The sequence below is a fragment of the Astatotilapia calliptera genome, chromosome 6, assembly GCF_964374335.1.
Source record: "Astatotilapia calliptera chromosome 6, fAstCal68.1, whole genome shotgun sequence".
NCBI lineage: Eukaryota > Metazoa > Chordata > Actinopteri > Cichliformes > Cichlidae > Astatotilapia > Astatotilapia calliptera.
The window spans coordinates 5,571,606-5,580,610 of record NC_137427.1 but is presented as its reverse complement, the minus strand read 5'-3'; positions in this window follow the sequence as shown (position 1 = coordinate 5,580,610).

The window sequence follows — 9,005 nt, the reverse complement described above, 5'->3', positions numbered from 1 at the left end:
AGGGTTGTTGTCCAGGCTTTTTGTGATGTGGTTTTGTGGGCTGGTCTAAAAAAATGAAGGAAATTAAATGAGATTTACGAAATACATTATTTTTTTATCTATTTTTTATTAAACAGCAGGCTTAACAACACAATGAATTCAGAAAGAAGATACACTGTAACTGAATTTGCCTTTTCTTACAGATATTTGTTTCTGAGCCTGGCATTATTTCATGGTAGCCAGTAACTGAAAATAATGTCTCATAACATGCTGTTATGATGAAAAAATACATTTTTATTTCATTTATTTACCTGTACCTGCTGCAATGTTTTTAATGGTAACTGTATACTGTAATGAAAAACGTATAAAATCTACTTAGAATTAGATTTTAATCTGAAAAACTGAAACAATTTGCACTCTATTTATAAATTTGTCATTCTCTTTTTTGAGTAAATTTAAGTAAGTAAATTTAAGTTGGAGCCTGATAGAAACAGGAATATGATTAAGTCACAGCATGTAAGGTGGACACGGGGTTTACAGATGCCCTGAAACCACGAGGAATGATATATGTTTTTGGTTTTCTTTTTTGCACACTTGAAGAACGCTTGAAGTCCTTTTTATGATCCTTTTTTAATGTGCTGACAAAACAAAATTCACTAATTAATCCAAATAATTGTGATTTGAACTATTTTAATCAATAGTGAATCTAGTCAATGTAGTTTGTCTTGGAATTTGAACCCCAAAGTCACAGAATGTGTCTCGTTTTTCTTCATAAAGACAAATTAATGAGATTTTGAATGAAAGATTATACTGATTTCCAGGACCCAGAGGAGCAGATGCATAGTTGGACATAAAGTCACGACTTCAGCCAGTGGAAACAGCTGTGAATGGGAGGGCTGGAACCACTCAACCAAATGTGTAAGCATGTGTCCAGAATCAGAGAAAAACTGAACGGACTTCTCTCGCTTTCAGTTTGCTCGCTCTCATTTCAAACTGCTTTTTTTCTTTTTCTTTTTTGTTCTTTTTGTCTGCTACACAAAAGTAATTTACTTTGCCAAGTGGTACTATTGTTATGTTCTACACGCTGGGAGATACTGTTAGTGTTAAGCTCACATATACCCGCAGACACACTCACAACAACACAAGCGCAAACCTCCCTTGCCTGTACCTGCAGACAGTGTGGAGAAGAGATAAGGCTGCATCAAATGCACAACACAGTATTGATTTCCATGCCAACCAATCTCACCCAATCAAAAAAGGTCACGCTGTGTAGAAATCAAAAAGGGGCCTCTTTGTTTCAGAATTGCATGCCGGGTAGCCTTCAGGCAGACCAACTCAGTGAGTGAGACAGTTTGAAGCGGAACGTTTTTCATCTGTGGCTAACCACCTCGTGCAGCAGGCAAAATTGGAAAACAATATTGATATCTGACCAGTGTAATGGCTGAGATACCAGTGTGAGGAAACACTTGTTTTTTTCCGTCTCCTTTCTTTTGAGAAAAGTAGTCTGGCTTTCTCTCCTGCATGGCAAAAGTACACCCATTACAAACACCGGTGTCAGCGTGAATCTAATTTTGTCAGCTCCGTGCCATGCCTTCCAAACTCAATCTGTAGCCCTTGTATGTTTCCGTGACTCACTGAGACATGATTAGCAAGGCAACAATTCAGATCTTTGGGGCTGGTGGGCGGATTTCACAGCCTTCCTATTGCTCAGTGTGATGACGGTCAAGATGGGGGCTTTGGAAGTTGTTTTTGATGTGTTTGTGTTGTTCCATGCTGGGTCCGGGTCACCCCTACATGCATTAATGAGCTGATGCGGCGTTTGAAGTTGGCCTTCAAATCTCCTTTGGTGTTCTGGCCCTGGTGTCCACCCCTCTATCCTCAGACTTTCTTGCTCTCAAATCCACTCTTTACAGACACAGTCAACATCACAGGCGCAGGCAGATGCTCAGTCATTTACATCGCCAGCAGGAGACGCGCGGCCTCACTCTCCTGCAGCGAGCTACTGATGATGAAATGAGGAAGAATGTGCATCTCTGTTTTGTCAGATGTCACTGGCGCGGAAGAGTTATGCACAAGGTATCGCTCGGTATTGATGCCTGACACAGAGTCTACACTTGAAGGCTGGAACGTGGAGCAAGTCACAAGTTAATCATCCAGATGACTGCGGTTTGTGTTCTGTCTGGGAGCTCTGTGCTTTGTCCTTTGCTTTCACATGCTTTATAATGTTGTCTTTGCTTCGTGGTTTAGGCACTAAAAACTACTTGGCTAGATTTAAGCAGTAAGACGATTAACAAGATTCAAAAATGTCCCTTGACAAAAATAACCATGCTTGTTGAAAAATGAGCCTGGCCCACTGGCTTTATAATGTGACCCCAAGCGCTCTTTACCAGTGTCTGTGTTTGACAAGTCAGAAGTATGAGACATGTCTTACTGTGACCCCAAAGGATACTTCTCAGTAATTTTGAGACCCAATTAGCTTTGACAGCATGTGAAAATAAGGACTAGTATTTAGTTCAACCTCCTAGGACCTGGCATCCACATATGTGGACATCACATTTTGGGTTGAATAGACCAAAATACAAAATTTCGCTCTACCAGAGCCTGATGTCCACTGTTCCATCGAAATTTAAAACAAATGTCCTCATATGTGGATCTCGTTTTTCACCGAAACAAAAATCTGGTAAAGAAAAAACAAACAAACAAACAAAAAATCAGGTAATTCTTTGTTTTTCCTTCATCAGTTCCCAATCAGCCCAAATAGCAAAGAGAAAGTAAAAATGCATGCCATGAAACAGTTTGGGTCTTAGGAGGTTAATATAGAAATCTGTGACAATCCAAACCAAGCCTAAGCCTAGCCAAACAAGCAAGATGGAAAAAGCAAGAGAAAACAATAAAAATAATATCCCAACAGGACATGAATTCCCTTTACATCTACATTTGACTGGATAACAAAATTGTGACTTGGAACATCACTACTCCTTCAACCTCCAAAAGCAGATTTTGTCACGTCTCTTTGTGATGCCATCAAATGCTGACAGAGGAGCAGTATTTGACGCCCTGGGATTAGATCGGATGGCACTCACGCAAACAGTGAGAATATCAAATACGATTAAATAAATAAATCCTTTTCCTCTCTTTAACTTTCAGTGAGTTGTTTTACCCACTCTTTTGCCAAGGCCCCCTCAAAAATCCCCATTTTTGTTCAGGCAGCCAGTGTGGCCTTCCAAATGCACAATTGCTTTCCTCTGTGAGCTCCCCTGTTTCCTGGTATGCTAATTTCCTGTGATGATCAGAGGGACACAGGGATAAAAGTGCTGTGCTTTAAGCACTTTGTAGTTTTTATGTTGTTGCCATAGTAACATGAAACTGGAGGCCAAATCAATGTGGCTTCTCTCATTTGCATGGAGAAATAGAAACCTTAAACAGAAACAGAAGGAAAAGAAAGGGAGGGAAGAGTGAAAAGAGGCAAAAAAGAGGGAAAACATCCCACACTGCAGAGCATCAACTTTCTTTCTGAACAAGCTAGTTTAACAAGAGTAACTATTTATGTATATATGGCAAACACTACTTCAACAACAATTGCTTATTTAAGTGCAAAAACACAGCAACGCCCCAACTCTTTCTGCTATCTGAGAGCATAGCTTCCATTCTGCACAGTTCACTTGATATGCATCCCACATGCTGCTCACTCCACTTTGAAGTTGTTCACGGGGCTATGAGGCTATGATTATCCCATCCCTGACAAACCTTCCATTCCCGCTCTGAACTATGTACTGCCGACTGCAAGAGCTACGAAGCAACAGCCCCAGCCCTTACTACAACCGAGTCCGAGCCCCATTCTGATTCAGCTCATGAATGCCTAATTAGTTGTTAATTAAAGCTTGGCTCCTCCGTATGCCACTCAGGCTATCTCTGCATTTATTAGGTTCCCAGACTGGGCAGCTGTTAATGAATGGTGTATTTATTCAGACCAATCTGTTTGTCTTCAGAGTGCACCCCTGCATGACGAATACACGTGTGGGTATGCTTGAAATGATTGCGCAGTCAAAATGTGTGCAGGTAGCGCAGATCTATCCTCTTCCACTTGCTATTAACACCAAATCCTTCTGTCTAATTACCATTCATTCAGACAGATTGGAGGTGGCACCAAATATGTATGCATATTCTGTATGCAGTCTCCTCCCATGCATCCATTACTATGCCCAGCTGACTCCAAGGGTTGTTAGCGACACAAAACGGTTCAACTGCGCCTGCATCAGCTTTATAATTTATCGTGCAGCAGTTGAGGTTAGTGACAGAAGGAGGCTGATGTCAGATCAGCATTTGAGGAGCTCCCACCCATGAAGAGAGAAGGGAGGGATGTGATGCATATGAAAGGAGGAAATAAGATCAGGAGTTTCTGGGTGATATTTGTAGAAGAACTCAGATGAATCTTGTTATCTCTGTCTGGTCAAGAAGTCCTGCTTTTTGTTGGTGCTGGCAAGTGATGAAAATAAAGACTTAAAAAAAACTCATTCAAATTCAAAATCCACAGGATAATCTTAAATATTTAAAAGAAAGAGTTCAGCGGCCTAACATTAACACGGATCACATACTGTATATCCCCCCCTCGGGTTACAGCCAGAGGTTAAGTCCATTTAAAGAGAAAAACTAAAGCAGATTTGGCTGCATCCCAAGGAAACGTGGTGTTTGTAAGGCTGGCATGTAATTACCTCCCAACAGCAGCCCACTTAGCACTGGGCTTAGTCTTTATAGGCGCCCATAATGCATTGCAACCATTAGTCATTCCACATAGGTTGTTAGTCATCTTGTTGCAGTCAAGAAAACTAAAGATCATTTTGAAAAAGGAGAGGGGACACATAACTGGAATACTCGCAATCCCAAAGGGGAATCTCTGGGAATTTGCAGAAGTGGAGTCAGAAAGTCACTCTAAACTGGGTCTGCAAATGGAATTTAGAGATGAAAGCCAACTCTGTTTGCCATTCTTCGCACAAGGGGGCAAATTACCAATGACGTCGCCATTGTTTTCTGTGGCCAAACACATTAGCTTTAAATGAGGCTCTGGCTCTGTGACTACTGAATCCTCTCATCAGGCTTGAGTCCTCGTGATATCCTAGTGTGATATCTCTCAGGCAGGAGCCGAATAAACACAGAGTAAACACTGACATCATACGTGGGAGCCGATCAAGAGTGACATCAGCAGGAAACGTTAAAGAGCAGTGCCTAGTTTCGGGCGGAGGCTGTGTTTAGTATTAGCTTTTAACTCTCCCCTTCATAATTTCCTTTATGCAAAAAGTTACACTGGCCTCATTCTCACAACTAAGCATGCATTTTTTTTTTTATCACACAGTGCCCCTTTTTGCCAGTGTAAAATACCTACATAGCATTTTCTGTGTTACAATAGCTTTTACTTTTCACATCAGGAGCTGTCTGTTTGGTGTGCCTAATCTTGGGCTTTTATTTCAGTTCATTTTAAAGAAGGTAAAATAAGAATGTAACTCTATAACTCAAGGCAAGTGAAAAGATAAGGGAGGGTGAGTAACAGAACTGTAAATGAAAGATGGATGCCGTTACTTGGTCTTTACCTGCTGTATCTGTATGGAGTGTAAAGTTATCAGCTAACACTAGCAAGCTTGGTTCAGGCTGCACTGAATAGGTAGACACCTGCGTATCAGTGCTAAGTAAATAAAAAAACTAGGATCAAACTCATCAAAAATAGAGCATAGTTTATTACTACAGTTAACCGCACAGCAGGACGTACTATTTGTCAGATTGCTTTTAACAGGCTCCAACAGGCTCCTGCATAACTTAAAGCCTTAATACAATTTAAAGAGGTGAGGTGTTTTTACACCATCCCCACCCACCCAAAGGTGTTGTCAGCTACAGAAACCACCAGACTAATCATGGCTGCTTACACAACTAATACAAGTCTGATGTGGGAACATAAAATATAATGAAAATTTTAGACTTTTGAGGTATAATTTTAGTTTTTTTGGGGGAGGAAAAAGTATGTTTGAGAAATAAATTCCTTAAAACACGTCTTCAGATAATTTTTTTTAACAACCCTACTTCTCATTTTTCTTCTGCCGAATTTTCCCAGATCTCAAAAATTACTTTTAGACCCGAGTTTTAATAAACCAGACGAGTCCTTCAAATCAATCACGCTGAGATGTAGAGGAGGGGAAAGGTTATAGTGCAGGTGTCATCGTACAAGAAGAAAGGCAGGTGTGCAAGCAAGAACAGACACACATACACACGTCTCCGTTACAGCTTAATTGACACTGCACCTCTGGACATTGACCAGGTGTTGCCTTCATGCTGTTCACATACCTGTCCCCTCTCAGCCACCTGACTGTGGTGAATAAAAGCCCTAATTAATTTAGGCTGGAGCTTCCCCTTTCAAACCTGTCCGCTGTTTGCTTTGATCTGTTTGCACTGCATTTGATCTTTAGTGAGGCTGTTAACAGCACCACTGAATTAGACCATCAGCCCCAGACGAAGTCTGTCCTAATTACCGTCCTCTCTACTTAACAAAAGGCCCAGGGCCTGAGGCCTAACCAGCCCGTCTCATTTATAACCTGACGGAGGTGCTTAAAACTGCAAAATACACCCCTGATGTTGATTGTGTGTGTTTTGGCTCATGTTCATATTCAGCAGCGTCACATTTGACACTATAGTATGTCTCAACCTTGAGGTATGACAGTTTAAGGGGTTTTTTTCCTGCTTGGATTTTATAATTATGTCTGCATTTTATAGTTTTATTTGCCTTTTAGTTACAGTTAACATTTTAGCACTTATGGGGGAAAAAATTGCTCAGATGTGTGGCAGTTATAATTTTTAACCACTTAATATTCAGGACCACCATAATGCTACTGCTCCTTTGAGATGGAAATCCCCTCTGGGTTATCCACAGTGAAGCCATTGTTGAATCTCTTTATTGGACATCTAAGCATTTCCCCCAGAGCGATATATCTGTATTTGTCCATAAGCTGTTACAGACACACAGATAGTGTTATTCAGCTTAACTGCCACACATCTTGTACCTACTTATAGTAAACAGATTCCTAGTAAAACATGTCTCTTTGTTTTTTCAACAACGTACTCATCTGCTTATCTAACCGATTCCTGTTTTTGTGGTAAGCAAGCAGTCACGACCTCTTCGCTGAAACCTACATGTGTGAATCATGGGACAGATCACAGGCATGCTTCGAAATCTGCATCTTATCTGATTATCTTTTTTAAACATGGCCTTTGAGTGCAACTGCTTCAGCACATTCCCACAGAACATGAGGGCAGTTAAAACGAAGCGGCACAATCACGCTGTCAAACCCTCATTGTCTGTTTAACAAAAATCTGCCACGTTTCCGTGTTCCTCTCATAACCTGAAGGCGCTTGGAAAAACGGTTGAGCTGGCATGAAAGACAAAAAAACGTTCCAGGAAACAGCTGCAAAAAATGTAACGTCGTTTTCATTTAACTTGATGTTAATTGTCAACACCTAATTGTTTAAAAAAATACATATGTCAAAAAAAAAGAAAATCATGCTGACTGAGATAGCAAAAGGCTTCAGTAGAAAAGCTGATACTAGACTGTTGTGTTCTACTGCTTACATAAAACATTTTATGCCTGAAAGTGATATTTTAAGCATCATTTTTCACATTAAAAGTGAAGCCAATGATTCTTCACATTTACATCAGAATCAGCGACCTACACAGTTTCCTTCAGCTCGTGGAGACTTTAAGCATTTTTCAACTCACTGTTTGGTTTTGCTGTAATTTTATTTTGTTTTTATTGAATTCATTAACCCTTTTACCACAGAAAAAAGAACCAAACAAAAAACACAGGTAGGCAACAAAGTGGCGTAGCCAAAGGACCAGGAAACAAACAGGAGAAAATAGACAAAATAATGAGTGCAGAGCTGAGTATCTTGTCATGCTGGTACAAGAGAAAAAATGACCAATGTACAACAAATCAACCCCCCATAAGGAAACACTATGAAAATTTGAAATACTAGAATAACAATAAAACCCCAAATCTTTGGATAAGTGTAATTTTTTTTATAGTTGTATGTTACTTGGCAGTAATTAGAAGGGTTTTTTTTGTATCCATGTGATGCATACAGTCCGCTTTTTACCCAATGTTCTAGTTTTAGTTAATATTTTCCATCGTCCAAATAAGGTAATATATTTTAGTTATTTTAGAGAACTAAAGCTCATTGTTTATATTCTACAGTCCAGATCAATCTGGAGGTCAAACAAAGTTCAATCTAATTGTGTTGAAAACATATTTAGAGTTCTGAAGTGTGTATTTAGATTAACGATTGTATTTCATTTCAGAACATGTATTAAAAATGGAAATGTTTTGTAAGAAGAGATAAGATTTCTTTAGTTTTTCAGCAGGTAATTATCCACCCGTGGTATTTCACAGATGAAGCTTGTTGTAAGTATCGGTGCAGTCAGTCGTGCTTGTCTATTGTGTTGCCCAATGCGTCTGAGAGCTCTTTGTGTGGCTGCTGAGGAATGTACTGTATGCACATATGGATATGGTAGATATACCATTTGCGCATAATGTGAACAATGAGCGCGCGCTTGGCCTCACACAAGTGCAGACATCAGAGAAGCATTTTGGAATGCAGAGCGCGCAGGTTTATACACCTGATGATGAAAGACTTATTTGATTAAGGCTTTAAGGTTCAGAGCCAGGACTTGATGTTAATGGATGGTGTTGATGGAAGCTGAACACGTCTCTTTAAAGTAAAATTCATTGTTACTTTTAACTTTTTTCAATAGTGGATTTGGCCTACATTTATACAATTAGTGTTTCAGGCTTTTTTACATGCTAACAAAATGTCACGAGGGGCGAGACTTGAATACGTAGAGTTCAGTCCATAAATATTTGGACAGAAACGACTCAGATACAGTTGAAGTGCAGACTTTCATCTTTAATTCAGTGGGTTGAATGAAAACTAAAGCATTTGTAAACACAATCCCTTCATTTCAGGGGCTCAAAAGTAATTAGACTAATTAA